Here is a 7,223-nt window from a genome sequence, read left to right on the forward strand (position 1 = left end):
TGTTTCAATCGGTTTTAACAGTTCATAATACACTACGCCGAGCTGGTCTCACCATAAATACCTTGGACGTCAAAATCACCGTTCTTGAAGCGTTGAAACCATTCATGACACGTTCTTTCACTAATAGCGGCCTCACCATAAGTATTTGAGAGCATTCGATGAGCCTCAGCCGCAGATTTCTTCATATTGAAGCAAAAAATTGAAACCTCCCGCAAATGACGAGAATTTGGCAACGTAAACTGACATTTTCAATCGAGAATAACTTTATGATGCAGACACAAATCGACTAATGTTTCTATGGGGTTATGTTGACAGATGCCCAAGCTTATTATATGACGTCTATGATCTATTTATTTCGACCACCACCGCTAAAGCCATCTATAGGAAAACGACGGCAAAGTTGTACACCTAATATTAAAATCAACTCGTGACGAGCATTGATCATCACGCAATTTAATCTTCAAAATCCCAGCAGTACATAGAGCAGTACACAGAAATTAAAGTATCCGGTAGTCTGCGCGTCCTAGCCGGCATTCCGCAGAATCACGCTTCTGTCGGATGACACTGTTACATAATTTTTGAGTATGCTAGTTGTACCCACATTTCTGTTAGGATCAATCTCCACACCGTTGAGTTCATATCGAATCTCATCGAACGCGACGCAATTATTTCCCAGTGCCACGTGAGCACCCTGAACTACTTTATTCTTTATCAGTTTTCGACGTACAGAAAGCTTTCGTACGATAGTATGTACAGATCCTATTGCTGTATGGCATTCTTATTTCATCGCTGTAACCCAAACGTTGTGTTGGCGAACGGACTGTACAGTCCGTGTGAGTCTCGATCTTAACGATCCTCGAAGATCGGCTCATCTTTAATCTTTAATTTAGGATATCAATCAAATATTGCGTATCGCGAATCTCAAAGACTTTAAAAATGTAACGTTTAATGAAAAATAACGTGCTGAGATTTTTCTTCTTCTGTCTGAAGCAGCTGGATGAGCGGGTGTTATTGAGCTATGACGTCACTGACCTTGTAAAGAATGCATTATCTCTCTGCGTACACTCCGTTCCGTTCAGCACGAGCATCTCACGCTCACGTTATCATTGTCGCCGTCGTACATGCAATCTAACGGTGATCTCTTCTCCTCGAAAATCGAGTAATCGTCTGTTCTGGTCGACGATGCATTAGATCCGTAATGCTCCGTACGATGATCGACAAGTAATGATGATCTGCGTCTGCCTCTCCGACATCTTATATTCTGAAGACACGCTCGTGTGCGCGCTTTTGCCGTTGCTCTACGCGCCCGCGGTAATACTCTACGCACATAACGTTTACATTCATTATGTTGATCGACACGTCCGATTCATGCCACCTTCGCGGTCGCAGTGTACACTTCGACGAAAATACCAGCAGCGATCCAATGTTATTAGGCTTGCCAAAGTTTATTCTGTATGCACATCTAATCTCACATCTCATTGTGTTGTAGTTTGCGCCAAACGTAATCAGGTATTTTCCACCTTTATCTTATCGTCATCATTGTTGTTGTTGTTGTTATTGTTGTGCAACGATTACCTCAACAGTTTCAAGCGGTGTGGACGATGTGGATGTTTCTGTAAAATCGCTTGTTTCAAAAATTCATTATGTCTCACACTTCATATGAATCCTCGGGAATTGTAATTTCCGCGTCATCTTTGGTGAAATAAAATTTGTTCAGTATCGTGTGATAAGTCTCAAAAATCGCTAGACCGAGCTCGTAATCTCCATCACTCAAATCTATGGCGAGAATGTAATTCACTGCGAGGACGGTGCTTTTCCCGCTCAGCATAAGTGTCAACGACATGACGGAAAAAGCGTTCGACTAATACTAAGATTTCACAGTACTTCGTCGAACTTTTTAAATTCACGTGCATCTGTTTGTAGAAAGCAGATATATCTGTACACAGAAGCTCTGATCGTACGACTAATAGGACGTGCGATTGTACTCATAGCATCATTCCCGAAATAGCGCACCAGTTCCTAAAGCAGTAGAAGATTACCGAAACTGTCAAAGTATATGACGCGGTTGTTTCTCTTTACGTACGTTACTCAGTGAATACCAAATCTCGTCACATTGTCCAGATTCATGATATCGCTTTCGTTTTGATGCGCGTCGCTCGTCGGTAACAAGTTACGCATAAAAACGTCTCTACAGTATGATACGCGCTATCATACAAGCTTGTTCAATTGCACATTGATAGTTGCGCCAGATGGCATTTTTATCGTCTTTTTGGCGTTTTTCTTTTGCAACATCCCTGTCCATATTTGTACGGGCTGAGATACAATTCGTGTCCGTATTTATATGTGTTCCATCGCGCGATCATGACAGCGTGCTTTTGCCATGCTGGCCGCTCCGCCGAAGACCAAAGATCCGAGCGCGCCCAACAATGGCAGAAACGATAACACACCGCCTCGTTTGGCTTGAAATTATCTGCTATTTCATCGCCTTTTAGATTGTCGTTTTCTTCTTCGGTTTCGTGCCGATCTTGGTCTTGATATTCATCACTGCTCAGACGGCAACTGCGGCGGCTCTCTCACTCAGAGAATCTCTCGCGATGACGCCTTTATCGGCGAGTATCTATCGATGAGATTGTTGCTCAGAGAATACGCAATGTCGTGTTCTCGGCACGCCGGTGTCGTCGCGTCTAGTAGATTTATGCCCTCGTTACCTCTGGATAGTCGCTTCGTAAGCCGAGTGCCTGGGCGCAAAACTGATAATCCAGAATATGTAACTCGAAAGGCAGCGCGTTTATCACTCGATTCAGCAGACCGCCGCGCGACCCTGACATTCGCTAATTTTTTATCTTTGGTGCTGGACCATCGATGTGCGTTCGCTGCCACGGCTGATTGTAGTGCTTGTTGCAGTGATGATAGATTCGAACCTCTGAATTTGCCTTCACATGTTCCAGAAGTTTGTACCAGACGTGTTCGATGTAGTCGCCGAAGACGCGTAAGAATACGATACTTCGGTATATATCGCTGCTCATGTCTCGAATATTCCGAATCGGAAGGATGACACAGCGCGAGACATTTTGCAAGATTCGCTGATTCGCCCGCCTTTAAATAATCGTTTGAGAGCGCGTAGCTTTTAGCATGAAATTCGTGCTGCAATTCGCTGCACGAAACATCACAAACTGTGACGCGAAATCGCGAATGATGAAGGCAGCGCGGAGAAGCACAAGCACAGTGAAATGCCGCCAAGTACTATACGCGCGATCATTTGCGGCGAGTTGCGGTAAAATCAACGTTCTCATAAGCTTGCTTGAGAGTCCAAACGGCGTACGTTTTGAGAACGTCTACTCGAAATTGCTGCAAGCCAAAGTATCGATATCTCGAAAATTTATTTACGTCTATCGATGAAATCGGCTATTTTACGTTCTCCAACAACAACGGCGTTTCATCGCGCCCAAATTCTATTTTTACCTTTGATGACATGCGGCAAGCAGGATGCGATGAGAGAATACTTTACGATGAGCCTCACGCAAACATTGACTGCTACTATCTGTCAGACGTACGCGAGGATACCTAAACATCTGATACGCGAATTTGTTGATTCTGTTCTGTTCATACAGGATTATACTAACTTGAAATACGTTTACAATGATCACGTGAATATCAACATATTATACGATGAATTTTGTTTGTTGTGTCGCGACTGTTGGCAAAAAAATATGGATTTTTAGTGATAGACAAAGACAGCTTAAAAAATGGAAGATACAGAAAGGGATTTAACGAGTTCGCGATACCGTAACATGACCAGTCGTTGTCGATACTTAGTTAGAGACGAACATGGCTGATATGTGCGAGAGTGAAAAAATCGCGAGGGAAATCGAGAAGACGGGTGAATTGATCCGCAAGAAACATCGCACTCTGAAGATCGGTAGAATCGAGGAGTACATGGCATTGGACATTTTAAGCCTATTATCAAACCGCTGCGACAGATCGTCGACAGCCCTAGTGTGCGTGCGATAAGAAGACAGTCGCGGGACGATGACACAGCGTCTCCAACCGTGAAAAAAAAGGAGGAAGAGAAAGAAGGAGAGGAAGAAGGAGAGAAAGCGAGTAAGACGTTCGAGCGTTTCGCGATTCCGCATAAATCCGATCGATCGCACAATCGTACAGCCGATAACCTCCTCTCCGCATATGACGATCGTACCGACGATAGAATCGTTGGAGGACATTTTCTAAATAACGGACGATTCACTAGCAACGAAGGTTCAAAGTTGGTTGCAAACATCGGAAGGTCGAGAAGCGTTGCAAACCGGCTTGGGCCTACTGGGTCAAAAGTACGTCGAGGCGGAGCGCTAGATAAACAGAAGAGCAGGAATCGATTATGTGTACGGCGTTTATTTACACAAGAATGGATTGATGATGGCTAAATGTTTCGACGTGGATGATGCGGACAACATAATTATCGATGGCGATACGCCAGTACACCTGGTCTTTACGAGTTAATTTTCAAGAGAATTCCCAACGATCTTCTCTACACAAAAGACGACATGAACAAGAGCATGCGACGAATGCGCACAAACACAAGCATCGATTGCAGGGCCGATTATTGAGCAACAGGGGATGCAAGTATAAATATGTAATCGCGCCATTAATGTCGATCATACCCAAGAAATAGAAGAAGAAATCTGGAAAGGAATCACCTCACGCATTGATCGATCGATTACGTGCTGGGATGATTCCAACGGATTATTAGATGGTCTATGACCATATTGTTCGACACTTCGCACCGAGCGGGCAACAACGAGATTGTCAATTATCAAGAAACTTCGCGAAGCCAGTTTTATTACAAATTAAATCGCGTATAGACGAAATAAGTCAATCGAGTGATGTCAGCGAGAAAAATTTTTGCTCTGTGTATTATGCGTTGAATCATGAAAAAAAGGTCCAGCGAAAAGAGAAAAATTTGCTCTGAGAGACATCGATTCGTCGAGGAATTGCACGCTCCGACGAGAAGAAATTTTCCGCGAAGGCGTATCATAATTCGAGGATATGATGATTTGTGGTTGATATCGTCTAGATGCGCCTGTACTCGAGCTTCAACTGAGGCCACCACTACATACTCACTGTCATCGATATGTTGAACAAGTGTGGGTCGTATCGCTCAAGAGCAAGGGTAGAAGCGGGATGGCTGATTTCAGTTATCGCTGAGATAATTCGAGCGAGTGGAAGATATTCGAAAAATTTATAAACGGAGATGGGGAGGAAGTTTTACAACGCCGATGTGCAAAAAATCGACGTTGAACACTATTTTATGTATTTGACGTTGAAAGCGTAGTAGTTGAGCGGGTCAATCACACGCTCAAAAAACGACATGTGGAAGATGTGTACATTTAACCGCAATTACAAGTGGATCGACGAGTTGTCGCGTCTCATTTCAGATTACAACGCGCGAAAGCATCACACTATCGGCATGCGACCCGCCGACGTAACTCCTGCGATCGCCGAAAGACTCTTGAACATGGCACAACGCAATAAAAATCGCTGATTCGGTAAAATTCAAAGTGATTCAATCTGCGTGAGTAAGTACAAGACTTTTTGAGAGAGGAGGAAACACGCCTAATTGGACCACTGAAGTATTTACAATCGTAAAGATGTAGCATACCAATCCCGTAACCTACCTATTCGAGGACTATCGAAAATCCGTCGCTGGAGCATTCTACGAGCACGAGTTGCATGCGCCATCCGAACATGTTTCTCGTAGAGAAAGTACTGCGCCAGAAAAGAAGTAAAGTGTACGTCAAATGGCTGGAATTCGAGGGATCATACAATTGTCGTGTATCCAATCATGGATACACAAAAACAATGTCATTTGATAAAATTTTGATTCATGTATTTCTACATATAAAAATATATATATCAATATAAGTATATAAACAATATAAGTATATAAATGTATATTTTTATTACTCTCCATTCATCATCTTCGTTTTGGAGTATACAAAATACATAATTTTTGTATTTGTAACAATGTATGGATCAGAGTACATACATAGATAATGCAAAAAATAATATTAGGTATACAACTTTGCTTCCGCCGTTTTTTTTCCGAAATTCGAGGCTTTATTGTAAAAAACTGGTTATACATTTATGATTCAAAGTATTGCCCATCGCTGGTCACTACTTTCTTCCATCTTTCGGGTAGCGTACGAATTCGGCGTCGAAAAAACTGTCATCTTTTGAGGCTACCCACGAATCGATCCAATTTTTTACTTCTTCATAAGACCGGAAGTGCTGGTCAGCCAGGCCTTGTGCCATTGATCGAAACAAGTGATAGTTAGAGGGAGCAACGTCTGGAGAATACGACGGGTGGGGTAGGACTTCCCATTTCAACGTTTCCAAGTATGTCTTGACCACTTTCGCAACATGGGGCATTTCGAGCATTGTCATGCTGCAAAATCACTTTATCGTGTCTCTCGTTGTATTGCGGCCGTTTGTCTTTCAATGCTCGGCTCAAACGCATCAATTGCATTCGATACCGATCGCTTGTGATTGTTTCAGTCGGTTTTAACAATTCATAATGCACTACGCCGAGCTGGTCCCACCAAATACAGAGCATGATCTTGGACGTCAAAATCACCGTTCTTGAAGTGTTGAAATCACTCATGACACGTTCTTTCTAACAGCGGCCTCACCATAAGTATTTGAGAGCATTCGATAAGCCTCAGCCGCAGATTTCTTCATATTGAAGCAAAAAATTAAAACCTCCCGCAAATGACAAGAATTTGGCTCGTAAACTGACATTTTCAATCGAGAATAACTTTATGATTCAGACACAAATCGACTAATGTTTCTATGGGGTTATGTTAACAGATGCCCAAGTTTATTGTATGACGTCTATGATCTATTTATTTCGACTACCACTTACCGCTAAAGCCATCTATAGGAAAACGGCGGAAGCAAAGTTGTACACCTAATAGAAAAATCAGATTCCTTAAAGAATATCTATATCTTCATAATCAACATCGAGAATCTCAATGATCAAATTGTTGCTATCGAGTATACTATTTTGATCAAAAAGTTCCCGGAATTCATACAGAAAATTCAAAATACAGTTATTCATCAAAAGTAATATTGTCCCCTTCAAAGTACTCCCTATCGACTGCAACGCACTGATGCCAGGACTTGATCCAGTTCTCGAAACATTCTGGAACTCTATTGTCGGATATAGCCAT

The sequence above is a fragment of the Atta colombica genome, unplaced genomic scaffold (assembly GCF_001594045.1).
Source record: "Atta colombica isolate Treedump-2 unplaced genomic scaffold, Acol1.0 scaffold16, whole genome shotgun sequence".
NCBI lineage: Eukaryota > Metazoa > Arthropoda > Insecta > Hymenoptera > Formicidae > Atta > Atta colombica.